The sequence below is a fragment of the Lissotriton helveticus genome, chromosome 2_2 (genome assembly GCF_964261635.1).
Source record: "Lissotriton helveticus chromosome 2_2, aLisHel1.1, whole genome shotgun sequence".
NCBI classification, from domain to species: domain Eukaryota; kingdom Metazoa; phylum Chordata; class Amphibia; order Caudata; family Salamandridae; genus Lissotriton; species Lissotriton helveticus.
Genome location: NC_136060.1, coordinates 487,764,218 through 487,791,362, shown reverse-complemented (window position 1 = coordinate 487,791,362; position 27,145 = coordinate 487,764,218). Strand labels below are relative to the sequence as shown.

The 27,145-nt window shown below is 53.4% G+C and overlaps 1 protein-coding gene across 1 annotated transcript in view; it reads right to left on the bottom strand.

Annotated features, from left to right (window-relative positions):
• Window positions 1–24,155, bottom strand: part of LOC144821559 (uncharacterized) — a 227,148-nt gene extending 202,993 nt beyond the window's left edge. The window contains exon 1 of the mRNA XM_078678745.1: window positions 24,021–24,155. The gene's annotated coding sequence lies outside the window, so the exon portion shown is untranslated. The remainder of the gene's footprint in view (window positions 1–24,020) is intronic.
• Between the last annotated feature and the right edge of the window lie 2,990 nt (window positions 24,156–27,145).

Genomic DNA, 27,145 nt, shown 5'->3' with positions numbered 1-27,145 from the left:
TAGGATGACGGGCGGACAACGTCCGCCCGTCATCCTAATGGACCCCTATATTTTCTAAATGAGGGCAAATGGCACTATGAGAACATGATATCAAAACAGGATAATGTTTTATATTATGTTACATTGCATTTATTAAGGGCACTATCACCAATGGTCCCCAGGTGCTTTACTGAAGGGCGAAATCCAGCTGGAAATATTACAGAGTCATCTTAAGAGAAGGCGTGATCAGAAATTCAGGCTTTGAGTAGACATCTAAGGCAGGTTAGGAACTTTCCAAGATGTGGTTCATCTTGCAGAGAGTGCAGAGTTTTGTTACAAACACTGCAAAATTATGACCCTCTAATCTGCAGGTTAGCCACGGTGGAGGGCTTTCCTATGGCAGTAGCCCTAAAGACAAGCGTTAATCGAATCCAGTGAATGATCTAACAGAGTCTTGTGCAGTATACAAAGGGTCTGACATTCTCTGTTCTTAGCTTTTGGAGGCTGGGCCTGGAGCAAGGCCATTGGCCATGCTGTCACTTTATGCAGCCATTAGGTCGCCATGACTAACTGTTACCATGATTACACTGTCTCATATGCCACTCTGCCTAATGTACATTTCTTCATATGACCTCGTGTCATGGGCCCTTCCAATCCTTGTGTCCTATCTTCACCGTGGCCCCCATACCCTAGGGCACCATCTCAGGTTCTGTGAAGACGTTTGTACTATTTGTAACCTTCCCCTACAAGGCCCCTTGGCTCTTCCCATGTAATGTGAGATCACCCTGTGCCTTAAATCACAAGGCATGTTTGTGTCATGTTTGTTCCTTCTGTCCTAAGATCACACTGCCCTGCCCACGTGCATTGTGACGCTCTGTTTCAGCCCCATGGTTATCGGGCCCCATATGTCGTACGGTCATGCTATCAATGCACCAAAAAGCCATTTCCTTATTGTGCCTGATGCTCGCTTCGTGTACCATGCTGCCTTCAGGCCTTTTTAACACTTTGCACGCTAAGGCCATTCTTACAACGCTACCAGTAAAAAGTCCCAGAATGCGCTCTTCTGTTGGTAACAAAGGCTGAAAAGGCAGACAGCATCGGGCATAAGATGGCTGCACCTGGCATCTACGCGCAGACGGTGCGCCGTTCTGTCATTTCCGGTATCTTCTTTTCATCCATTTCTCTGCCTGTCAACCCTTGCACGGGATCAGCTGTTTCTCAGGGCCCGGGGCTTATGAGTCATGTCTCATATAGACGGGAGCATGATGCACCAGTAAGCTGGTCACCACCTGAAGTCAGGGCAGCACGCCCAGCCCTAGAGCGCTCAGAGCCAGACACCAGAACAAGGCGTCACAAACTCTCCTCTGCTTGTGGGCCTTGTGGAGTTGGTGGGCTCCAGGCCCACATACTCAAATAAGGAGCACACAGATAGGGTGCATAACTGACCCAGAGCACGTGTGCTCGGCCCCTTTTAATATCAGGGTCACCTGACTGGTGACGCCTGTGTTGGGTGGGTGTGAAGTGTGTCTACATCATCGGTGGAACACTAGAATGTATCCAGCCGGATACTGCATCCCTCCCAAACTTTAATAAAGGTCAAAACAATGAAGTCTAAAAAGCTGACTCAATAAAAATGATTTTCAACTACCATGTAGTTCGTCCTGAGAAATATATCCCCAGATTTCACTGCTGTAAGACACCTTAGCAATTTACTCGTCCCTATATATCTGCAGAAGAGCCCCAATCGGTCTCTTTCATAATCTCGAAGCAAAGTTAACAATAAAATCAGAACCTGTGGGAGAGAATATAATTTGGAAACAAACAACACAATAACAACGACTTCCACGGCGTCGCTTTTGCTGTTGGCCAACCGCTGACGATGGTGTCCTTGCTGCCAGGACCACTAGTTCTCCTTCGCTTGATGTCACAATGTGGATGTAGTCTTTTCTTGGACTCACAGCGTGGAAGTGTGATATACAGTCTCTCTCTTCCTGTTCCACATACAGTGAGGGTGCAGATGGAATGAAGGTGGATCAGGTATGTGTTATTTTCCATGGTACAGTCCTGGTTGAAGTATTTTCTCCATCTGGTGATTATCTCCAACGGGATTTGCCGTTGCAGGACATCCCTCTCACGGATACCCCTCTCTCATGGGTGTTTCCTCTCACCGGACGACCTGGAGGCCCTTTGCTGCCAGGCTTCCACTGGACCGGTGGACTTCCGCCTAGTTGCTCCAACCACGTTGGAGGAATCGCTACGAGTCCTCTCTCCGTGTCCCAAGCTCCACCTGAAAGGGTGTTGTTGGCACTTGCTCCTTTGCATGCTACCTTTGTCCTCCCAGGATTTCCAGAGCGAGCTTCAACAATCCATCTCTCGTGTCGGGACCCACTACCAACGGTGTCCCAGATGCCTCTTCCCCTTGGATGTCCACGGTCCTGTGTCCGTTCCATCCCAGAGGTGGCTGTTAACAATGGACCGGCCTGCTCGCCTCCGTCGTCACCGGGTGATTTAAGGATATGCAAGTAGATGTGTACTCCCAGTGATACTGATGTTCTCCAGGCATTGTGTTCCGATGTTCATGCACCTCTGCACTTTTCCCTTCGGGTGTTTCCCTTCTGGTGTGTGAGTTGACTTGCCCCACACTTCTTTACCCTTCTCTTAGATACGATTATTCTTCATCATGGAGTCTTGCACTCAACTTCTATCTCCTCTTTTCCTTCCTTCGCGACGCGGTCTGGTCTTCTCTCATGCCTGTTCGCCCTAACCAGGCTTCTCCATGTACCATGCACTCCACACGTTTCTCCCTGGACTTGTCCAAACGCTAGGACACTGCCTTCACTTCGCTCTGTGAGTGGACCTGTCATCGTGACCTTCTTTCATTCGATTACTTCTGACTTCTAGTTAATGTCGTTAGACTTCTATTCTGTCACTTCCTAGTCCTCTTCATGGACCTCTCCTGGGGTCTGCTTAATGGACATCTCAGTCTTTCTCTTCACGGATCTCTTCTCCTGTCTTCTTGTCGGACCTCTTGTCAGATCACTTCGCTCAGTGACTTCTTGTAGGTCAGCAACATCCTTGCGACCATCTGGCAGGTTGGCTTCTTCTTCCTTGCGACCGTCTTGCAGGTCGGTCTCACCCTTGCGACCATCTGGCAGGTTGGCTTTTCCTCCTTTTGACCATCTGACAGGTTGGCTTCTCCCTCCTTGCAAACACCTGGCAGGTTGACTTCTCCCTCCTTGAGACGATCTGGCAGGTCAGGTTCTTCCTCCTTGAGACGATCTGGCAGGTCGGCTTCTCCCTCCTTGCGACCATCTGGCAGGTCGGCTTCTTCCTCCTTGCGACCATCTGGCAGGTCGGCTTCTTCCTCCTTCGGGTATTTGTGCTTCTGGTGGTATGCGCAACCACTTCTTCTCTCCGCAGTCGCATTGCTTCAGTGCACTTCTGACTGCACCCTTCGTTTGCTTCATTGGGTGCACTTGCATGGTGCTGGGTTCCTGACTCACCCATGTCTTTCTGGTGGTGCTCCTGCCTTTTCCTGCTGCTGCAGCTCCTATCTTTCTTGCTGTCTGTGGGTGCTGCAGCTCCTTTTCCTGCTCTGCCATTCTCACCTTAGACACTCTTTAGTGTTCTCTTGACACCCTGGGCTTGCTGCACGTGCTGTGCTCACTGTAAAGCGGCCACTGATGCTTTGAACTGCCGCTGTTGTGTATTTCCCTGGCTGGGCATCATCTGTGTGTGCTAGGCAATCTTGGATGTGTCTCCAGTCCTGTTTTCATGCTTTCTTCTTCACCCTTTGTCTTTGGAGGCAAACACTTTCCAGCAGGGCGGCTCTCTCTCTCAGTTAACCCCTCTCTGGGGTCACAGTAGCCAGGAACTGTCTCTGTGCAAACTCTTTGCTCTGCTGTCACTCTGTCCCTGTTCTGTTGCACTTTGACTGACCGACAAGTGCGTTACCGGGGAAACCGCCACTAGGTGGCAGTGCTGCATTCTCTTTCCTCATCCTCTGAAGCTTTCCACATGGTGCGTGCTTAGTGCTTCCTTTCTGGGACCTTGCTGCTTTACTCCCGGTCCTTCTTTTGTGATGCTGTGGTTCCTGTCGTACCTCCCCCGGGTAAGCCTTTCTATTTTAGTTCCTTTCCTTTTCACTTCTCACACGCACCCTGGACCAGTGATAGAAGTGGGCGGGATCGGAAGGGCACGGCGTGCCCCATCTTCTAAAAATTATTCCAGTCTGTTCCCCTACTTCTTACTTTCAAAAAACCGTCCCGGGACGGTAAGAATAGTCTGGCTTAAAAACAATAACTCTTTTCATTCAGATTCCAGGGGCTGCTCGCACTTCTCTGTTGAACTCCAGAGGCTGCAGCAGCCCCTGCCGCCCCTGAGCTCGCACAGACCAAGGGCAGCCCCTCCCATGCGCTCTCAGACCGAGGGCAGCCCCTTCCTGAGCTCTCAGACCGAGGGCAGCCCCTCCCTGAGCTCTCAGACAGGGCAAGCCCTGCAGCAGCCCCTCCCTGAGCTCTCAGACCGAGGGCAGGCCCTGCAGCAGCCCCCCCTGAGCTCGCACAGACCGAGGGCAGCACCTCCCGAGCTCTCAGACCGAGAGGAGCCCCTCCCTGAGCTCTCAGACCGAGGGCAGCCCCTCCCTGAGCTCTCAGACCGAGGGCAGGCCCTGCAGCAGCCCAGCCCTGAGCTCGCACAGACCGAGGGCAGCCCCTCCCTGAGCTCTCAGACCGAGGGCAGCCCTTCGCTGAGCTCTCAGACCGAGGGCAGCCCCTCGCTGAGCTCGCACAGATTGAGGGCAGGCCCTGCAGCAGCCCCTCCCTGAGCTCTCAGACCGAGGGCAGGCCCTGCAGCAGCCCCTCCCTGAGCTCTCAGACCGAGGGCAGGCCCTGCAGTAGCCCCTCCCTGAGCTCACACAGACCGAGGGCAGGCCCATTGTTATTCTGATTGAGGCTGATTGATGCTGATTATCCCCTTTCGAATGACAATGTGCCCGCCCTCTCTGCCTTCAGCATATCAAGTGCAAGTGAGGTCAGAGTTAGTGATTACAGAGGAGCTTTCCCCAAACAGAGGACTGTGGGGAATTTGCCACCTTGTGTAATTTGTCAATGTTGTACACGGAGTGAACTGGGCAGGAGCAGTGACTGGACAGAAGAGGCGACAGGAAAGGAGAGGTAATAGGGCAGGAGAGGTGACTGGGCAGGAGAAATGACAGGGCAGGAGAAGTGACGGGCAGGAGAAGTGACGGGGCAGGAGAAGTGACGGGGCAGGAGAAGTGACGGGGCAGGAGAAGTGACGGGGCAGAAGAGGTGACGGGGCAGGAGAAGTGACGGGGCAGGAGAAGTGACGGGGCAGGAGAAGTGACGGGGCAGGAGAGGTGACGTGGCAGGAGAAGTGAAGGGGTAGGAGAGGTGACGGGGCAGGAGAGGTGACAGGGCAGTAGAGGTGACGGGGCAGGAGAAGTGAAGGGGCAGGAGAAGTGAAGGGACAGTAGAAGTGATTAGGAATGGGCAGGAGCGGTAACCAGCAGGAGCAGTGAACGGATAAGAGCAGTGAACGGGAGAAGTGATGGGACAGGAGAAGTGATGGGGCTAGAGCAGTGATCGGGCAGGAGTGCTGACCGGACAGGAGCAGTGAACGGGCAGGAGCAGTGAACGGGGCAGGAGTGGTAACGGGGCAGGAGCGGTGATGGGGCAGAAAAATGACGAGGCAGGAAAAGTGACGGGGCAGGAGAGGTGACGGGGCAGGAGAGGTGACGGGGCAGGACAGGTGACGGGGCAGGAGAGGTGACGGGGCAGGAGAGGTGACGGGGCATGAGCTGGAGAGGTGACGGGGCATGAGCTGGAGCGGTAACCGGGCAGGAGCAGTGAAAGGACAAGAGCGGTGAAAGGACAGGAGCGGTGAACGGGGCAGGAGCAGTGAACAGGGCAGGAGCAGTGAACAGGGCAGGAGCAGTGAACGGGGCAGGAGGAGTGAACAGGGCAGGAGCAGTGAACGGGGCAGGAGCAGTGAACGGGTCAGGAGCAGTGACGGGACAGGAGCAGTGACGGGGAAGAAGAGGCCACAGGGCAGGAGAGGTGACGGGGAAGAAGAGGCAACAGGGCAGGAGAGGTGACCGGGCACAAGAAGTGACGGGCAGGTGACATGACAGGCAGGTGATGTGATGGGCAGGAGAGGTGACGGGGCAGGAGAGGTGACAAAGCATTAGAAGTAATGGGGCAGGAGTGATGATTAGGCATGAGCAGGAGTGGAACCCGGGCAGGAGCGGTGAACGGACAGGAGCGGTGAACGGACAGGAGCAGTGAACGGACAGGAGCAGTGCACGGGGCAGGAGCAGTGAACGAGGCAGGAGCAGTGATGGGGCAGGAGTGGTGATTAGCCAAGAGCAAGAGCGGAAACTGGGCAGGAGCAGTGAACGGACAGGAGCAGTGAATGGGGCAGGATCAGTGAACGGGGCAGAATCAGTGAACGGGGCAGAAGTGGCGGGGCAGGAATGAACGGGGCAGGAGAAGTGAACAGGGCAGAAGTGAAGGGGCAGGAGAACTGACAGGATATGAGAAGTTACGGGACAGGGAAAGGGACAGGGCAGGAGAGGCAACAGGGCAGGAGAGGCGCCAGGGAAGGAGAGGCGCCAGGTAAGAAGATGCGACCAGGAAGGAGAAGTGACCGGACAAGAGAAGTGACGAGGCAGGAGAGGTGACGGGGCAGGAGAGGTGACGGGGCAGGAGATGTGACGGGGCAGGAGAGGTGACGGGGCAGGAGCGGTGAACGGACAGGAGCGGTGAACGGACAGGAGCGGTGAACGGGGCGTGAACGGGGCAGGAGCGGTGAACAGAGCAGAAGTGACGGGCCAGGAGAAGTGATGGGGTAGAAGGGAGGGGGGAAGGGAATTGACGAAGCAGGAGTGTTGATCGAGTATGAGCAGTGAAAGGGCAGGGGAAGGCGTTTCCCAGGGTGACTGGAAGGGTAGGGGGCCAGTTTAGTTTGGGGGGACGGTTTTGTACAAGTGCACGAGTTTTAAAAACACTGCAAAGTTCTTTGTATATTCAGCATGTTTCGGTCAACAATACAAGTGCCAAGATAACGTTGGTGATCAATGTACCTGCTGGAGAGAGATGGGGAGAAGAGGGAAAGGCTGGGTCCTGTCTCTGACCGGCTTGGACCACTCTTATAAACCAAACAAAAGAAAGTGCCGGACAGTCTGAATGAATACAAACAAATGCACACCTAGTATAATTAATTGCTAGGCGGACAAACCATTTGTGATTGATCACTTGTATTTTTATGAAAAAGTTTTTTTTGAAACGTTTTTTTGGCATCAAGGGATGCACACCACATTCACAGAAGTACACAAATGCATTGAAACCAAAAACAATACATAAAATTACAATGTACACATATAACAATTGTGATTACAAAAAACAACTGTGCTATGCCTCAAAATATAACGTTGTGCTGAGGCACCAATCCTGAATACAAAATGAACAAGTGGACAGAAAAATAAAATACTAGCCTACTTGTTTCCACCACCACTAGATACGTATTAATTTTGACATGTGGTACAACGGAATAGGAACACACAAAACTAAGCGGAAGTGTAGAATTTGTGCGAATTATGTTCCTATTGTGCCCTGGTATTTGCAGTATCTGGGTGGAGTAGGACGCCGACGCGTTTCGAACCCATTGAATAAGTTGAGGGTTCTCCTCAGGACAAGGATTGGGGGGTCGTTGTTGCTTGTACTGGAATGTCAGGATACTCCCTGTGGGTATTCCCTTGATGGGTACAACACTAAAAAGTGTATGGGGTGCCGATGTGCATAAAATCAAAGATTACGAGGATTATGCCTTGTTGGGTAGACGTTCGTGACTGTGCACGAACTCGAGCGGCAGCCGCCGCTGCAGTTCAGAAAATTTTTGACGATTCAATCGGTCTGCACGTCGGACACACAAGCTGCCAGGCTTGAATCGTCAAAAATTTTCTGAACTGCAGCGGCGGCTGCCGCTCGAGTTCGTGCACAGTCACGAACGTCTACCCAACAAGGCATAATCCTCGTAATCTTTGATTTTATGCACATCGGCACCCCATACACTTTTTAGTGTTGTACCCATCAAGGGAATACCCACAGGGAGTATCCTGACATTCCAGTACAAGCAACAACGACCCCCCAATCCTTGTCCTGAGGAGAACCCTCAACTTATTCAATGGGTTCGAAACGCGTCGGCGTCCTACTCCACCCAGATACTGCAAATACCAGGGCACAATAGGAACATAATTCGCACAAATTCTACACTTCCGCTTAGTTTTGTGTGTTCCTATTCCGTTGTACCACATGTCAAAATTAATACGTATCTAGTGGTGGTGGAAACAAGTAGGCTAGTATTTTATTTTTCTGTCCACTTGTTCATTTTGTATTCAGGATTGGTGCCTCAGCACAACGTTATATTTTGAGGCATAGCACAGTTGTTTTTTGTAATCACAATTGTTATATGTGTACATTGTAATTTTATGTATTGTTTTTGGTTTCAATGCATTTGTGTACTTCTGTGAATGTGGTGTGCATCCCTTGATGCCAAAAAAACGTTTCAAAAAAAACTTTTTCATAAAAATACAAGTGATCAATCACAAATGGTTTGTCCGCCTAGCAATTAATTATACTAGGTGTGCATTTGTTTGTATTCATTCGGAGAGAGATGGGAGCATGTTTTGTCTAGTGGCTGTTTTACTCATCTAAGGTAGGTAGCGCAGAGGGGTAATATGCCTGCTGCAAAGAACATGTAGCATGCATATCAAAGAGCAATATGTTATGTGCATAGTTCAGTGGGTACTTGTTAGACGGGGACCTGGAGGGTCGGCCGAGCACAAGGGGAGAGGCCTCCGGTGAGGGCCGTCTCCAGCGATCGTACAGACAAGTAACTTCCCCCCCCACAGATGGACACCACACGAAGATCAGATTAACACCCTTTATAGGCAATTCTTGAAGTAAGGTAGTACGATACAAGGAGGTCAGGACACGATGATCCTCTCAATTCTAGTCTCTAGTAGGGAAAGGGGGTAGCGGGACAGTCTTGGTACCCACTGGTACTGAGGGGAAACGGTGGTAGCTCACAATCCTCGAGCTCGGCGTTCGGACGGGTCGGACCGCGGCAGCGCCAGCAGGTCCCGACGAGGTCGTAGGTGGCAATGGGCCGCGGCAGCGCCAGCAGGTCCCAACGAGGATGACGGTTACAACGGGCCGCGGCAGCGCCAGCAGGTCCCCCTAGGATGGAAGTTGCAACGGGCCGCGGCAGCACCGGCAGGTCCCACGAGGATGAAGGTTGCAGAAGGCCGCGGCAGCGCCAGCAGGCAGGACGATAGTTCACAAGGCAGGGCTGCGGCAGCGCCAGCAGTCCGTTAAGGATGAGTTCTTCTCGGTGTCTCTCGACTCCAGGATACAACTGCCTTCCTGTTCTGGGGCTGCCTCAGTTATAGGTCTGGCGCCCTTTGATGTCCGGACCCTCGCACTGGGAGGTCGGGAGGTCCGGGATGAGGGAGTCCAGACACCCAGCAGGGGGGTGGAGCCAGCACCCGGGGAGGGTGGGGGCGATCGGCACCTGGCGGGGGAGAGCCATCGACACTTCTTTCTCCCATTAACCTGCCAAGTGGTCCGTTCACCTCCTGGGTGGATGGTGGTGCCGGGATGTCGGGGCCTGGCCAGGCCCAGGGTTGGGGTCGAGCTGAGGCCACGCGGCCGCGTGGTGCAGTGTCCAAGATGGCGGCTGGGCCGGGCAATGGGGCTGACGGGGGCCCGGGCCCGTGGCACAGAGATATCCGGGAGCAGGCGTCCCGGAGGGGACGGGGTGCGGGTTGCTTCTGCGAGTAGCCCCCGGAGGGCCGGTGTCTGGGCCCTGTCATGCGGGGAGGGAGCGAGCCCTTCGTGGGGCCTGTCCAACATGCGTCCCCCCCAGCTGAAGGCGGGGAGAGTCACCCATCCTCTTGGGGACTTTCCTCGTCGAGGCGGAAAAAGCGGGACAGGCCATCCGCGTTGGCGTGGTCTTGGCCAGGGCGATGCTCCACAGTGAAGTCCATCCCCTGCAGGGAGATGGACCATCGCAATAGTTTGGGGTTCTCCCCCCGCATTTGCATTAGCCATTGCAGGGGCCGATGATCTGTTTGTACCCGGAAGTGGGTTCCGAAGAGGTAAGGCCGGAGCTTCTTGAGGGCCCATACTACTGCGAAGGCCTCTCGCTCAATGGTGCTCCAGCGCTGTTCTCGGGGCAGGAGGCGTCTGCTGATGAAGGCCACTGGTTGGTCGACTCCCTCGGGGTTCAGTTGGGAGAGGACGGCCCCGATGCCATGGTCTGAGGCATCAGTCTGGACGATGAACTCACGGCTGTAGTCGGGGGCCTGGAGCACTGGGGCGGTGCACATGGCGGCCCTCAGCCTCTCGAAGGCCGCTTGACAGTCGGGAGTCCAGTTGACTGTTTTTGGGTTGGTCTTGGATGTGAGTGCCGTGAGGGGCCCCACAATGCTGCCATAGTCCTTCACGAACCGCCGATAGTATCCGGTGAGCCCCAAGAAGGCTCGGACCTCGGTTTGGGTTACGGGGGGGCGCCAGGACTGGATGGCAGCGATCTTGAGCTGGAGGGGGGCCACCAGACCGCTCCCCACTTGGTGTCCAAGGTAGTTCACGGACCCCTGGCCGATTTGGCACTTGCTGGCCTTGATTGTGAGGCCGGCTTGTTGGAGGGCCTGCAGGACCCCTCGGAGGTGGCATAGGTGGTCTGACCAGTGGCGGCTATACACCGCGATGTCGTCCAGGTATGCGGCGCTGAACTCTTCGAGGCCCGCCAATACCTGGTTCACAAGTCGTTGAAACGTGGCTGGAGCGTTTTTCATGCCGAATGGCATCACTCTGAAATGGTAGTGTCCATCCGGGGTGGAGAAAGCGGATCGTTCTTGTGCCCTGGGGGTGAGGCCGATCTGCCAGTAGCCCGCCGTCAGGTCGAAGATGCTTAGGTAGCGGGCCGCCCCCATGCGGTCAACTAGTTCGTCGGCTCGGGGGATGGGGTGAGCGTCGGGTCGGGTGACAGCGTTCAGACCCCGATAGTCGACGCAGAACCGGGGCTCGGGTGTGGTGCCCGGGGCCGCAGCTTTGGGGACCAGTACAACCGGGCTGGCCCAGGGGCTGTCCGAGGGTTCGATGACTCCGAGTGCGAGCATCTTGGAGACTTCTTCTTGGATGCAGGTGCGTACCCGATCTGGTACTCGGTACGGCCGGTGTCGGATAGGAGGACTGTTGCCAGTGTCCACGTCGTGCAGGCACCAGGGGGTGACCCCGGGTGTGAGGGAGAATAGGCTTGCAAATTGCAGCAGGAGGGCCCGACAGTCTTGGTGCTGCTCCGGGGTCAGGGCCTCGGAGAGTTGGACCCCGTCCACTGAACCATCTTTTTCCCCGGTCCCCAGTAGGTCAGGGAGGGGCTCGGAGTCCTCTTCCGCTCCACTGTCTGTGGCCATCAGCAGGCTGAGCTCCGATCGCACGAAGTGGGGTTTGAGTCTGTTGGCGTGGAGGACCCGGAGGGGGTTCCGGGGGGATTCCATGTCGATGAGGTAGGTGACGGGGCTCTTACGCTCGATCACCTTGAAGGGCCCCGTCCACTTGTCCTGTAAGGCACAAGGTTCGATGGGGGACATCACCCATACCTGCTGGCCAGGCTCGAATTCGATGGAGGAGGCATGTTGATCGTACCACTTCTTCATGTCCTCCTGACTGGCCTCAAGATTGGCTTTGGCGATCTCTCTGAATCGCCGGGTCTGATTACGGAGGGTCAGGAGGTCCTTGTAGACGTCTGGAGGGGTCTTCAGGGGGCCATTTCCAACGCTTCTTTAACTAGGCTGAGAGGCCCGCGAACAGGGTGTCCGTACAGGAGTTCGAAGGGGCTGAAGCCGAGGGACTTCTGGGGGGCTTCTCGGTAGGCGAAGAGGAGGCACGGTAGTAGCACGTCCCACTGGCGGCGTAGGGGTTCTTCCAGCCCCATGATCATCCCCTTGAGAGTGCGGTTGAATCGCTCGACCAGTCCGTTTCCTTGCGGGTGATAGGGGGTTGTGAATCGGTAGGTGACTCCGCACTGTTGCCATAGGGATTTCATATATTTTGAAATAAAGTTCGTGCCCCTGTCGCTGACGACTTCCCTGGGGAAGCCCACTCGAGAGAAGATCCCCATTAAGGCTCGACCTACCACTGGTGCTGTTACAGTTCGAAGGGGAACCGCCTCAGGATAGCGGGTGGCGTGGTCCACCAGGACCAGGATGAATCGATGCCCTTGTGCTGTTCGGGGGTCCAGGGGCCCCACAATGTCTATTCCCACCCTTTCGAACGGGGTGGTCACAACGGGGAATGGTTGCAGAGGTGCCTTGAGTTTGCGGCCGCTCTTCCCGCTGGCCTGGCAGGTCGGGCAGGACCGGCAGTGGTTGGAGACGTCATTTCTCATTTTCGGCCAGTAAAAGTGAGTCACCAGGCGGTTGTATGTTTTGTCTTGCCCCAAGTGTCCAGCCAGGGGGACATCATGGGCCAAGTTCAAAAGGAAGTCTCTGAAGCGGAGGGGCACCACCAGCACTCGACTGGCCCCCAGCTCCGCTATTCTTTGTTCGCTGTACAGTAGGTCATTGTCCCAATAGATCCAGTGGGCCCCTGTGGTGTCTCCTGCGCTCTGGGCGAGCGCTTGCTGTCGCAGTCCCTCGAGGGAGGGACATGTCTTTTGCTCTTGCCGGAATTGTTCTTGGGTGGGCCCCCCTTCCTGACGCCACTGAGCCAGGTCCGGAAGGTCTTGGGGCTGAGCGGGCTCTTCTGGGGTTTGTTCCGGGGTGTCGGTAGGGATGGAGTCTCCCTCTGGAGCGATCGGGGGAGGAGGTGCTGGCCATTCGGGTTCTTCAGATCTAGGGATGGTGTCGGCGGCCATGGACCGGGTTGTTACGCACGCCCAGCCCGGGAGGCCTAACATCCCCAGGTGCTCTCTTCTTTCAACGGCTGCCCACGGGGAACTCTCGAGATCGTTCCCCAGGAGGCAGTCCACGGGGGCATCGTCGCGGACAGTCACTTTTAGCATACCGGACACTCCTCCCCATTCGAAGGGGACGCAGGCCATCCGACACAGGCTCTCCGAATTGTCGGCCGATCGGACGGGGCAAAGAACGTTTGGCAGGATTTGTTCTGGGGTCACCAGGTGACAACGGACGGCCGTCACACTGGCCCCTGTGTCACGCAGGGCTTCGGCCTTACGCCCATTTATGCTCACCCACTGGCTGTATTTCCTGGTGTTGGCTGGTAGGGGAGCCCGCGGGATCAGGTCTCTTCCCCCTAGGCAGGCCAGGGTCATGGCGGCAGGTTCCCACTCGGGCGGCTCCTGCTCGTACTCTTCAGGCTCTTCGGAGACTTGCTCTTCTCCTAGGGCGGCGGCAGCCACCTGCCGGGGCCCGGGGGCCTGGTTCTTTGGGCAGGTCGAGTCACTGGCATAGTGGCCGACTCGCTGGCATCGATGACACGTAACGTTGGCTCGGAACCCCGGGCGCATCGGGGGGTTGCCCCGGCCGGCCGGGGGCGGGGTGTTGTTTGCGGGAGCGGCCGGGACGGCGTCTCTGCCCCGGCCCTGTCCTCCTCCTCGGGGACGATGATGACCTTGGTTGGTTCTGTTCTGCTCGTTTGGCCCACTCCGGGTCACTCGGGTGCTCTCCCACCGGTCAGCGTCGGCGGCGAGCTGCCGGGGGTCAGTCAATTTACTGTCGAGGAGGTGCTGCCTGAGCTCGACGAGCAGTTGTTGGAGAGGTGCTCCCACACAATGAGGTTGAAGAGCTGTTCGTAGATTGTTACGTTGCTACCCTTGATCCAACCCTCGAAGGCTCGGCTGAAATAGTTCACATATTCTATCCAGGTGGTACCCGGGATTCGGGTGCAGTTGCGGAACCTCTGGCGGTACATCTCGGGCGTCAGCCCATATCGACTGAGGAGGGCGGCCTTCATGTGGTCATAGGACGTCATTTGATGGTCCGGAAGCTGCAGCAGGGCATCACGGCCTTCATTGACGAATCTCCCCCATAGACCGGCTCCCCAGTCACTTCGAGCGATCCGGTGGGCAGTCATGGTGATCTCGTAGGCCTTGAACCACTGCTGTATGTCGTCGTTCCGATAATATTCCCGGACCACATCTTTGGGGATGTGGACCTTCTGTTCGGTAGTACCTGGGGGGCGCGGTTGCTCGGGCACCCCTAGGTCTTTGTTCTGTTTGCGCACCTCTATCTCCGCTAGCTTGCACTCGTGTTCGTATGCCAGTCTTTTTTCTTCGAGTTCTCTCTGTCTCTGCTTTTCCTCTCGCTCTTCTTGGAGCCGTAAGTGTTCTAAGTTCATCTTTTGTTCTGCCAGTTTCAATTCTCCGTCTAATTTGAGCCGTGCCAACTCTAACTCGTGTAGTCTATTTTTCTCTCGTTCTCGGATCTCTTCCCGGGAGAGATCCGTTCTCCTTTCTTCCGTCAGAGTGGTGTTTGCCTCCGGGGCTCCGGGGTCCCGGGGTCCGGCGGTATTCGTCTCTGCCCAGGATTCTAGGGCGTGTTTGAAGTCCTCTTTCGTGCTCAGGCCGGTGGTAGCAATGCCTAGTTCTATGCAAAATTGTTTTAGCTCTCGGTGGTTGTACTCTTCCAGTTTTTCCATCTGGAATTTCTCTGCAGATCCGCTCTCTCTGGTCGTCATTGTGGATTAGTCGTAGGGTGAGTTACTCTCTGTACGGTTACGCGTTGGTTCGGATCGCGCCGCTGGCCACCAATGTTAGACGGGGACCTGGAGGGTCGGCCGAGCACAAGGGGAGAGGCCTCCGGTGAGGGCCGTCTCCAGCGATCGTACAGACAAGTAACTCCCCCCCCCACAGATGGACACCACACGAAGATCAGATTAACACCCTTTATAGGCAATTCTTGAAGTAAGGTAGTACGATACAAGGAGGTCAGGACACGATGATCCTCTCAATTCTAGTCTCTGGTAGGGAAAGGGGGTAGCAGGACAGTCTTGGTACCCACTGGTACTGAGGGGAAACGGTGGTAGCTCACAATCCTCGAGCTCGGCGTTCGGACGGGTCGGACCGCGGCAGCGCCAGCAGGTCCCGACGAGGTCGTAGGTGGCAATGGGCCGCGGCAGCGCCAGCAGGTCCCAACGAGGATGACGGTTACAACGGGCCGCGGCAGCGCCAGCAGGTCCCCCTAGGATGGAAGTTGCAACTGGCCGCGGCAGCGCCGGCAGGTCCCACGAGGATGAAGGTTGCAGAAGGCCGCGGCAGCGCCAGCAGGCAGGACGATAGTTCACAAGGCAGGGCTGCGGCAGCGCCAGCAGTCCGTTAAGGATGAGTTCTTCTCGGTGTCTCTCGACTCCAGGATACAACTGCCTTCCTGTTCTGGGGCTGCCTCAGTTATAGGTCTGGCGCCCTTTGATGTCCGGACCCTCGCACTGGGAGGTCGGGAGGTCTGGGATGAGGGAGTCCAGACACCCAGCAGGGGGGTGGAGCCAGCACCCGGGGAGGCTGGGGGCGATCGGCACCTGGCGGGGGAGAGCCATCGACACTTCTTTCTCCCATTAACCTGCCAAGTGGTCCGTTCACCTCCTGGGTGGATGGTGGTGCCGGGATGTCGGGGCCTGGCCAGGCCCAGGGTTGGGGTCGAGCTGAGGCCACGCGGCCGCGTGGTGCAGTGTCCAAGATGGCGGCTGGGCCGGGCAATGGGGCTGACGGGGGCCCGGGCCCGTGGCACAGAGATATCCGGGAGCAGGCGTCCCGGAGGGGACGGGGTGCGGGTTGCTTCTGCGAGTAGCCCCCGGAGGGCCGGTGTCTGGGCCCTGTCATGCGGGGAGGGAGCGAGCCCTTCGTGGGGCCTGTCCAACAGTACTGCTTTGTGTTCACTTCCCGAATGAAAGGACACTTGAATCCATATGGCCTGGCAGTTCGGGCTGGACTGTTCCCAGTGGGTGCAGGATCAAGACTGATTTGCATATGGCTGGGTTCAAACTCAAATGGCATGGTGAGCAAAGAAACAATGGATTTAGGCCCAGATCTCTGTACTGGGGGGAATGTCTGATATTGTTCTGCATTCTGTCCACCAGTTGTTCTTTTTGCTATATTATGTCCTAATTATGATTGAGCAGCTAGCTAGCTGACAGGAATATGAAGGAGCCTCTGTGGGTTTCTGTGAGTCTAGATTCTCCTGAAGAGTCCCTTTCTCTTCTGTGCCCTGCTTAACACATGTGTACAGGAGGAGCCCTGTATTCATGACCTCAATGTTTGAGACAAAAAATACTCATGGATTTCTGAATAATGAGAGTAAAAGCATTAAGGTAACATGTTGTTCCTGCTTATATTTCACACGCTTTACATAAACCTGAATTCCCTATGAGTGTTTGCTTTTTCCAGAATTAAACCTCAAATAAACATGTCTATCCATTGTTTTAATTAAATAACGTTATAAGCTCTAACTGGTCAGTAAAATGCTAAACGTACTAAAAATTGGTATGTTTTGCTATTTCTAGCCACACCCCTGACTCCGCCCACTGATTCAATCTTCGGTTATTCCCGACCCCCGATTCTCCACCCACAGTTCCCCTACTTTTTATTTCCCACTTCGACCACTGCCCTGGACACTGATACAACACTCCCGTATATCGGCCCTAGCAGCTTCACCACGCTGTACTGTACTTCACTTTGGGTGGCGTCAGGCGCACACCGTCCCCTGGTGCACTCTGCCCTTTGCAGCAGGCTCAGCACGCTTCACTGGCTGCGCGGGGACACGCGTTACTACCGGCAGTCTATTCACTTAGCAGGGGGAGGGGGCTGGCTTCAGCATATGTTGGACGCCCTGACCAGCCACAGGCCGCCCGCTGTCCCGTGCTTGTTCTCCCTGCCCGCAGCAGCCTCTTGGCTCACACGCTGCATGGGGGGGGGGGGATGTGGGGGGGGAGAAGGTCGGCGCTGCTGCTGGAGCCTGCCTGCCCAGTTTTGGGCAGTCTCAGGTCATGCAGGAGGGCATAGCGGACCATAGCGGGGCCTCGGGGCAAACGCTATTCTCCTTCCTGCGTCCCCTCACTTGTTGGGTGCAGCAGCCAGCCATTCACTTTTCACAGCTTCCCGCCTCTCCCTCCCCGCAGCAGGCCTCTTCTCTCGCAGCTAATGTTCAGCTGTTGCCGCAGATGCGGGATGGGCTCCCGCTGGCCTCCTCACATTCGGGGTCACTTCTCTTTTCACCACAAGTTCACAACCCCTCCCTCACTCACCGAGCTTGCCGCCTGCCTGGCGGGTCGTTGCGCCTGATGCGGGTGGGCTCCGATCAGCTCGCTCTTCTTCCTGGGGCACTTCACACTCCCCCGCGGGTCTTCACATTGGTGCGGGGTGGGCTCCCGATCACCTTCCGCCCTTCATGCAGGCCCGGACTTTGGCACACGTCCCGCGGGCTATCGGGCGCCTCTGCACAGAGGCGGATTTACTTCAGGCACACGAGGTGAGGGGTGGGCTCACTGTCACCTCACCTTTACTCTGAGGCTTTGCACACGCCCCGCGGGCTTTCGGGCGCATTCCGCGCTGGCTTCTGGGGGTGACCTTGACACAGGCAGCTCTCTCCCCCTTTTCCACAGCTGATGGGATGCTGCACCCACGGGCACAGCCCCTCGTCATCCAATGTAGAGTTGGTGGGCGCTAGGCACACATACTCAAATAAGGAACACACAGATAGATGGGGTGCATAACTGGCCCAGAGCACGTGCGCTCGGCCCATTTTACTAGGGTCACCTGACTGGTGACGCCTGTGGTGGGTTGGTGTGAAGTGTGTCTATATCATCGGTGGAACACTAGAATGTATCCAGCCGGATACTACAGGCCTCACAGCCACCTCTAAACAATGCAGTGCTTGCACTAGACTTCACCTCTGAAGGGGGCGGCGGCCTAAAATACACCCAGCTGCTGGTAACACAGGGCAGGCAGAGCAGCCCCTGTTTCTGTACCCTAGACTGGACCCTTAGAACATGCATTTCATGGCAACCAGCCAACAGAAAAACAATAGGACGTGGATGTACAAACAGAGGCCCCATCAGTCCTAAGCCGGTTCACTCAGTACTGGGAGGACACACATCCAATGTCCACCTAGCACCATACTGGGCAGCTTCCATGTAATACGGCTGCCATGGGGGGTGGCGTTAATGTAGCCCCTCCCTTCAGGGCCACCACACGCCTGTCACCAGCTGCAGAGGTGAACGCTGTCATGTGCCTCTGTTCCAGCATCAAAGCTCGCTCCAGTGGCAACTTTAATACAGACCCCCCAAGCAGCCCCCTCTTACCCTCCAGAAATATATAGAGCGGTCGCGTTTAATTACTGCTGCATCCAGCATAGGTGTGCAATGGTCGCTGAACACCTACAAACCATCACATGGGAATTTCTGAGTAGCTCATACCTGCTGACACGTGTACACTCCAAGCGCTTCTTTCCTCCAGCTCACTGATAGGCGCTGTGATTTAAGACGGGATTCGAGCACCACTTGTCTCTAACTCCAAACACCAAGGGCCCGATGTAGGTGGCCATTACCGGTCGGTAACGGCCGAATTCGGCCGTTACCGACCGGTAAATGGGTCATTGAGATGTAGGGGCCATTATTACACTGATTCGGTAAATTTACTGAATCGGTAAACCAAGCCCTCGCCCACCCCACGGGGCAACGTCGGATAACGCGCCTTGAGTATAGCAGGGGACACTAAGCGCTCTAAAATGCAGTATTATTTATCTCGTATTTTTCCACAGCAGTCATCTCTCTGCTTTTCGGTATTTGACATTAAGTACAGGAACCAGGGCTTTAAGTGGGAAATAAAAACTGGGGGTGCTCTAAAAGGGGCGGGGCAAACCGCAAAGGGGTGTGGCCATCTAAGTAGGGGCGGTCTAAATCCGACAACCCCCCCCGCGCGTCGTGTGTCGCAGCCCGGGCTGAGACAGTTTCCCTGGCACACACACAGCCGCCCCCGACTACTTCACAGTTCTTTAAAAGACCCTGTGCATGTTAATGATTCTTTGTCGTTGTTTCACCCCTTCTTACATCAATTGCACAGGTCAGCAACAGGATATACATTTAGAGGTCGGAAGGGGCAAAGACTGCTAATGGGGAAAAAAAGAGCAGTGTAAAACCAAATGAGCTTCTGTGCCAGAAATCAAAGACTACAAATTCAATCCCTAAAAATAATTATGCACCACTGAGCGCCAATACATATTTGTTGCAAAGTACCTACACCCATGAAAGGGACTGCCAGTAAATGGGTGGAGCCTCACACAATCAAGGGGTCAGCCTGTGGTTCAAGAATCAATCCGAGGTCATCTCTCTCCCGCTTTGAAGCACCATCAAAAGATGGTGGTTGCGGGAGGGACAGAGAGACTACGTCAGGTAGGAGGGTCGAGAGGGAATTCCAAGTTTAGTCATTTTCTGGGGCCATGAAACCTGCAAGTGAAAGAGTGAGAACGGAGAAAATGAAATACTCACTCTCCCAAATCATAATTAGCCCCCAAAAATGTAATCGCTTAAAATAAAAATACACAAACGATCACTAACAGTTGTTGAAAAGTCCCTGATTAGATACACGTTGCTGCTGCAATGAGGTTACAGCCTCACCCACTATGGTATTTAGGCTAGGGTTCAGGATTCATACACAGGTCACTGATCATTTTTCTCCCACTCGGCAGCAACTTTAAAAGATGTTGCTGTGCCAAAGAAAAGAATGCGAGTCTTTGCTAGCTTTAGGTGCAAAATAATGAAGTATAATTCTTCCTATTAGTTGTCAATCAATTTAAGGAGTAACTCAAAGCATATTTGTTCCTAAGTGGTTAATCTTGAAGTGCTCAGGCCTGCCGATCCGCAAGCACCTTGATACTTATGTATGTGTGTAACAATAGTCGTGGAAAAAAGAAAACTGACTACCTCTGCATGGCCCGAAAATAGAGCCCGATAGAGACCCGTTTCGAGGGCCCCTAAAAATAACTGCCGGTGCTCAGACCCGGACAGACCAGGCCCACTTAAAGCCCTGACAGGAACATTACTATAGGGCTGCTCATGTTCATCGCTGTGTTGTGCTAATTGTTTAAAACATAGAATTGATACTACTTACTCATTGCCACAAGAGATATCATATTGAGACTACCTTTTCCTTCATCGAAATGCTGTAGAACCTACTCTTACTGGTTCTCCTGTAACCTAGAACCTCCTCGTAATAGCTCACATGAGGTGAACTCACACTACAAACCCCAGAATGCATCAGGGACGACTTTAGCACTGGTGGCGCCCTGTGCGACAATGTTTGTTGGGCACCCCCCCCCCCCAATGGCCACCTCTGACGCAGATTCCCTCACTAGCACCCTTTAACAGTGCCACTCTTTCTCAGATTCATTTAGTTTTATAGTGCCACTCATATCAGTGTAAGGTGTCCGAGCACTTTACATCACACACACATTGCGCAGAGACAATCATAGGTGTCTAAATCAATGTATAGGAAATGTTACATCAGACAGGACCACAAGGTGTAGTGTAAGACTGACATGTCATCAATACTTGTAGGCAGTGCTTTAAATGGGCCAGCACTCACAGGTACTGAGTACTAGCACCTCTTGTTTTTACCAAGCTGAGTACCGGCACTTCTCCAGTGCCAAGGAGAGTACCGGCACACGCATTGATCAGATTGGCACTGGGCCGATGCCTGAGGGCCAGCTGTGGCCTGTTTTCTTGGCAGCATGTTTGCCATTTTGGCACCTGCTGGAGGCCTGCCGCAGGGGCAAGTGGGAATTCTGCTCCCGAAGCTCTCATTGTCCTCAGCCGCCCCCTGCTGGGCCTCCATGCTGGGTCGTGTTGGTAGTGTATTGGACATCGGCTGCCAGGGGCACAGTGAATGGGTGGGAGGGAAGAGAGCCTGCATAAGTGACCATGCCATGCCAATACATGTTTGGCCTCTTACTGAGGCCTGACACCCTTGCTCCTACAATTCCACTCCCACCCCTGTCCCCCTGCTGGGACATTGGCAGGGTTAAGGTGGTGAAGATGGCCTACGCGGCCTGCCTGGGGCCCAGGTGAGGTGGGAGGAGGTCTACTGACCTGCCCCTCAGAGGCCAGTATTGTTCTTCCGCTGCCCTTTACCCTGCTGGACTCTGCGCATGCTCACGACCCTGCAGTGCTCATTGCCTACCACTGCAAGATCTACGGCCCTGTGGCCTTCTGCCAAGGGAAGAGGAAGGAGAATGGGGTGAAAGAAGGTGAAGGGTGAGGGGGCAGAGATAGAAGGAGCAGAGGAGAGTTTAAAGGGGGGGAATAGAGACAGAAGGGGTAAGCACAGACAGAGATGGTGAAGAGATCGAGAGGGCTATGGAAAGAGTAAGTGAGGCACGGAGATGGCAGATTAGAAATAGAAAGAGTGATGGTAGAGGATTATAGGATACCTTAGGGGTAAAGAGAGTGGGGCAGTGAGAAAAATAGATACAAATGGGAGAGAAGTGAGTGGGGGAGGGATTGAGAGATTAGAGATGTGAAGATTAACAGAGTATTTGTCTGCTTGTTTGTGTGCGTTTGCCTGGTTGGGTGTGAGAGAGAAACTAAATCAGAGAAGAAGAGAATCAGGACACCCAGGGGGTATTTGAAAATAAATGTGTCTAATACTTGTTATTAATGATGCTAGACCAGTCTCTCTCCTGGTGCACATTGATTCTTGGCCTGAAAGGGCTAATAGAACTGTTGATGGCTTGGCTGCATTCAGGGTTTAGAAGCTCCTTGGATTTTTTTTACCGAGTTTTATATAGCGCGAACTTGACCCAGTATCGGGTACCAGAGCGCTTTACATAGCACCAGTTGCGTTACATGAAGACACATTCATTTTTGTTAGGCATGGGGAGATATGGGGCCAGATGTAGGTAGGCTTTTACCGGTCGGTAACGGCCGAATTCGGCCGTTACCGACCGGTAAAAGGCATTTGAGATGTAGGGGGCAGAATCGGTAAATTTACCGTTCTGTAAATTTACCGATAGGTAATTTTACAGAATCTGTAAATATACCGGTCGGTAAATTTACTGACCGGTATATTTACAGAATCTGTAAAATCGATATGTAGGTGGGACTCTTATGAGTCCCACAAGGCCTTAGAAATCGGTATTTTACCATCAAATTCAATTTGATGGTGAAATACCGATTCAGGTGTGCATGCAAATGTGCGCATGCACACCTGTGCCATATGACAGGCAGACCTGCCCTTAGGGCAGGTATGCCTGCCATATGGCCCCCGAACCTTTTTTGGGGGTGCTAGAGGGTGTCAAAGTGACACCCCCTGCACCCTTGCCAAAAATCTGTATTTACCGATCGGTAAATACCGACCTGTAATGCCCCATTCATTCCTATGGGCTTCATAGCCCATAGGAATGAATGGAGCATTACAGGTCGGTATTTACCGAATCGGTAAATACCGACTTTTACCGATTCGGTAAATAAACATCTGGATTTCCCTACATCTCCCCCCTTCATATTTACCGACTTTTAAATACCGAATCGGTAAAATTCGGTATTTAAGGGTCGGTAAATATGCTTTACCTACATCTAGCCCTAAGTGATTTGCTCAGAATCACAGGATGTTCAGCGTCATTGCCGAGACTCGAACCCGGATCCCCAGTTTTGAGGTCGACAGCCCTAGCCGTTAGGCTAACTCCTCTCCCCAAAATTGTTCCCAGAAGAACTTCACACCACCCTTTATTAGCATATGCACCTGTTAATCTGCACATCTGGTAAGTTTAAAACAACTGTCAAGGGTAATGCAAGGGCAAACTGAATACTCAATAGAAGTGATTTCTATCATCATGAGTTCCCCGCCTCTAACTCCGCCCACTAGCCACGCCCCTAACCCAATTTAATGAGTACCTTCACTTATTTTTTCCATGTAAATCACTGCTGGTAGGCAATATAATGTAACCCCTTCGCTGCGGCGGCAATTCCGCCGCAGCGCTTGGGGGGCGGGGGGGCCGAGCGGCGCTCACATGCTCGTGACGGAGCCGCTCCGTCACGAGCCGCGGTTGAGCTGTGCTCATGATGGAGCGGTTCCGTCACGGCCCCGCCCGCTCAATAGAACGCGCCGCGCAGGCGCGGCGGCAGGGCCATGACGGAACCGCTCCGTCATGAGCACAGCTCAGCCGATGCTCATGACGGAGCGGTTCCGTCAAGACCCGCCCGCTCAATAGAACGCGCCGCGCAGGCGCGGCGGCAGGGCCATGACGGAACCGCTCCGTCATGAGCACAGCTCAGCCGATGCTCATGACGGAGCGGCTCCGTCATGAGCATCGGAGGGGTTAAGAGTCCTTATTCTGGAAAAGCACACATTCGGAATGTAAAACGTAACACCATTGTTAGGGGTTCTCTTTATTAATGAAGATTGCTTTCTACCCAAGGAACCCTTTTGGGAAGATTAGGATAATGAAAGAATGGGCAAAAAAACATATAGCTCTAACATATACCTTGCCGTTTGCATGCAGCTCTTTGATGATAGTTAATTACTCAATGTTCTATATTAGGATTTTGACATATAAACCACAAGTAACAAAAAGAGCTCTTTTACAGAAGCGGTAACCCACTGGCCAATATATATTATATGCACTTTGTTATCTGCAAGGTACAAATTCTTAGCAGTAGGCATTTTAACCCTCTGCGCTACCTTAGGATGAGTCAAAACTTCCACTCGACAAACCACGGGTCTCTTCTAGGAAGAACATTAATCACCGGAGTTATCTTGACATTTGAATTGATGCCTGAAGATCTAACAGCCAGGAACACAGCAGCAGGTGTTTTTAAAACGATAGTATACTTCTAAAAATGACGCCCCAACCCCAAGTCAGCGCCCGGTGCGGTGGCACCGATCGCACCGCCCTAGAGCCGGTCGTAACTAAACGTTCTGGACTAATACAGGGAATCCTGAATAGCACGGGTCTGTCTGTCAAGTCTTAGAAACATCTGTGCAAATCAGTAAGTAAATAATGTTTGAAAACTTACAGAATCTCTTCTTTCTTTTCTTGCTTTCTTCCCTCCCCTCCTCCAGCCGTCTCCGTCGTCTCGATCAAATGTCCCGTTACAACCCCACAGCAGCGCTTTATAGCGCCTTCCCTGTGATGCACGAAGGTGCGTGCCTGCCTCTGATAGGCGGATGAATTGAACATCAAGGTCCTTTGTCCCAAACCATCGCTTGCTACGAGGTTAAGTTTCACTTTCGTTTCTCCTCCGCCCCAGATGTGTTTCCTTTCTTGAATGGCGGTGAAGTTAGAAAAACGAAACTTGCGAAATATTGAGGGAATAAAGACACAGAGATTCTGTTCATTTATTTATTATCAATGTAAGCTTCACCTGCCACGGAGCTACCCTCCCCCTTTTTGGGGTGAACATCGATGCTGCTACTTTATAAGACTCCGAATCCACAGTCACATGTTTGAGATCGGCGGTCCAACAAGTTAACAGCGGGAGCCGAGCCGGGTCGGTGCAGAGCCGAGCCGGGCCGGTGCTGGCTCGAAGAGCCCGCGGGAGCCGAGCCTTGGGAATGTTTGTCTTATAAACCTGCACAAAGGCGGGGCGAGAGGGGAGGGGGGGGGGGGGTGGTAAGCTCGCTTCAAAACTGAAAATATCTATCTGTTTAACATGCGGGTTATAGCACTGCATCGAGGCCTTTCTCAAAGTGATGGGGCAGATTTACAAGCTCCTTGCGCCACTTTTGCGTCACTTTTAATGGGAAAAGTGACGCAAAAGTGGCGCAAGGGGCTTGTAAATCTGCCCCATGGTTTTTAAACATGGTCCTAGAATAGGGTGACCATATTGTGAAAGCCAAATAGCAGAACCTGTCAGTAAAATAGAAGAAGGACTCAATTCAACATCATCAGAGAGGCACGAAATAACTTTGCTCATGGTTTGAGAAGCATTGTTCCCTGGCCTCCAAAAACTTAGGCAAGGCCCCCCAAACCTCTCCTAGAAACCGCACTTTAAGGAAAATATACAACTTAACTAGGGCTAGTAGGTTAAGGCACCTTAAATCAGAGGCCTGGGATAATTTACAAGACTCGGCCCTCGAGACAGTCTGGAAGATTATTAATGCACCTTTTCTGAAAGATAACGCTGGACCCTCCCTCGAGGTCCATATTGATGAAGACTCCTAGGTTCGATATTTTCAAGAGATTTTTAAGAACAGAGGGGGTCTTGTTAGTGTTGATGTCCCCACCTCTCCTCCTCCAACCCCCGTACAGAGGCCTCTAATTGCCTTTCTTTCCAGCCAGAGGAAATCGAATTGGCACTGCTACAATCTTCCTTGAGGAAGGCTGCTGACCGGATGGGGTCCCCTTGGATATCTGTCTGGCCGATATTCCCTTCTGGTCCTTTCTTTTAACAGTGGCATTTTATGCGATAGCCAAGACAGGCCTTGTAGCATCGTGCTACAAATAATCACAGACTCTGATTGCTGGTTACAGGAGCTTTATTTGGTACATCCTGCTCCTACCCTGTCCCTACTCTAACTGTCCTCCTCCTGTACTGACCCCTCCTCTTCCCCTCAGCCCACCTAGCTCCACCCCCCAGCTACTAGACTGTCAACTATATTACATCTCCCCCTTTCTTAACAAAATGAGCTTAATGTCCTCAGTGTTCGCAATTCTTCAATCCACCACACGGGTCGGCGGACAGCCTGTTTTTCAAACCTCAGTAGTGTCGAATCAGTGGTGGGCTTGGCTTTGGTCAATTTTTGTTGTTGTCTGGATCAGGGCATGCTTGACCGCGTTGCGTTTGAACTGTTTACTCTCACACTCCGCAGTCATCATGTTTCCTTCCTGCGGTGTAACTGTTGGTTCAGATGCTCGATCTCTTTCATGAGTGGATAATGTTCTGGTCCTCTTCTGAGCACCAGAATCTACTTTTACTTCCTTTTGTCTTGTCCGGTCGAGGGCAACACTGCTCTCCAATCCAGGGTCATGGATGCCAGACAGTACGGTGCTATCTGATGAGACTGTCTTGGTTTGGTTCGGTAACTCATTCGCCGCACTTACTTTTACTTTCTTTTGTCTAGTCCGGTCGAGGGCAACATTGCCCTCCAATTCAGGGTCATGTGTACCAGACAGTACGGTGTGGTTCGATAACTCATTCACGGCCTCGGGTTGTCTGGCGAGCTCGTGGGCTATCTGTGCATAGGCATGTTTCTCTCTCATCTGATGATCTCTCTCTGCTAACATGTCCGGGTTTCCTTGCGGAGTGGATGGCTGGTCCCTTCCCGTCTGGTGATTAAGGTCCACGGTCTCTGTTTTCCTTTTGTAGGTCCTTTGAGTCAGCCTTGCAGACCCCTTCAGGGGTGACGGTGTCTGATCTATGTCCAGATATACTTGTGACTGACATGACAGGTTGTCTTGTGGCGTGTTGCTCTTGACGGGAAGGATGTCCCCTCCCCGCTTCACTCCTCTCCACTTTCCTGCTACTGACATTTGCCCTCACCTGTCCTGGCCCTTAGTCCCCACCCTGTTTATCTGTGAATTTTCCCTCGTCATTTGAGATCTAGCTATTTTGTCTGATGTCCGATGGTGCTACCTGGTTTAGCTATAGGGGACACAGGTCGGGGATTCCCTCCTTGGACGTCACCTACCCAGTCAGTCTTTAGCCAGACTTCCTTTTGTCTCACCTGTCGTCTCTTCCCGCATCCTCCCTCTATTTATGTCTCTCCTTCTCTCCTCTCCTAATGTATTGAGACTGAACTATTTTGTCGAATGCCCGATGGAGCTACCTGGTCTAGCTATAGGGGAGATGGGCCGTGGACTCCCTCCTTGGTCGTCACCTACCCAGTCGGCCTTTAGATAGACTTAATTTCGTCTCTCTTTGTTGTCTCTTCCCCTATCCTCCCTTTCTCACCTTCCCTGCTCCCTCCCCTCTACGCTCCATTTATTTTGCCCTCCATGATTCTTTAAATGTTTTCCCATTGAGACCTAGCTATTTGGCCAATGCCCGGTGGAGCTACCTGATAGCTATAGAGGAGATGGGTTTTGGGACTTCCCCTCGACCGTCACCTACCCAGCTGGACTTTGGGCAGACTTTCCTTTCGTCTTTCTGCCGTATATCCCTCCTACCCCATTACCCTTACCCCCTTCCCCTCTACACTT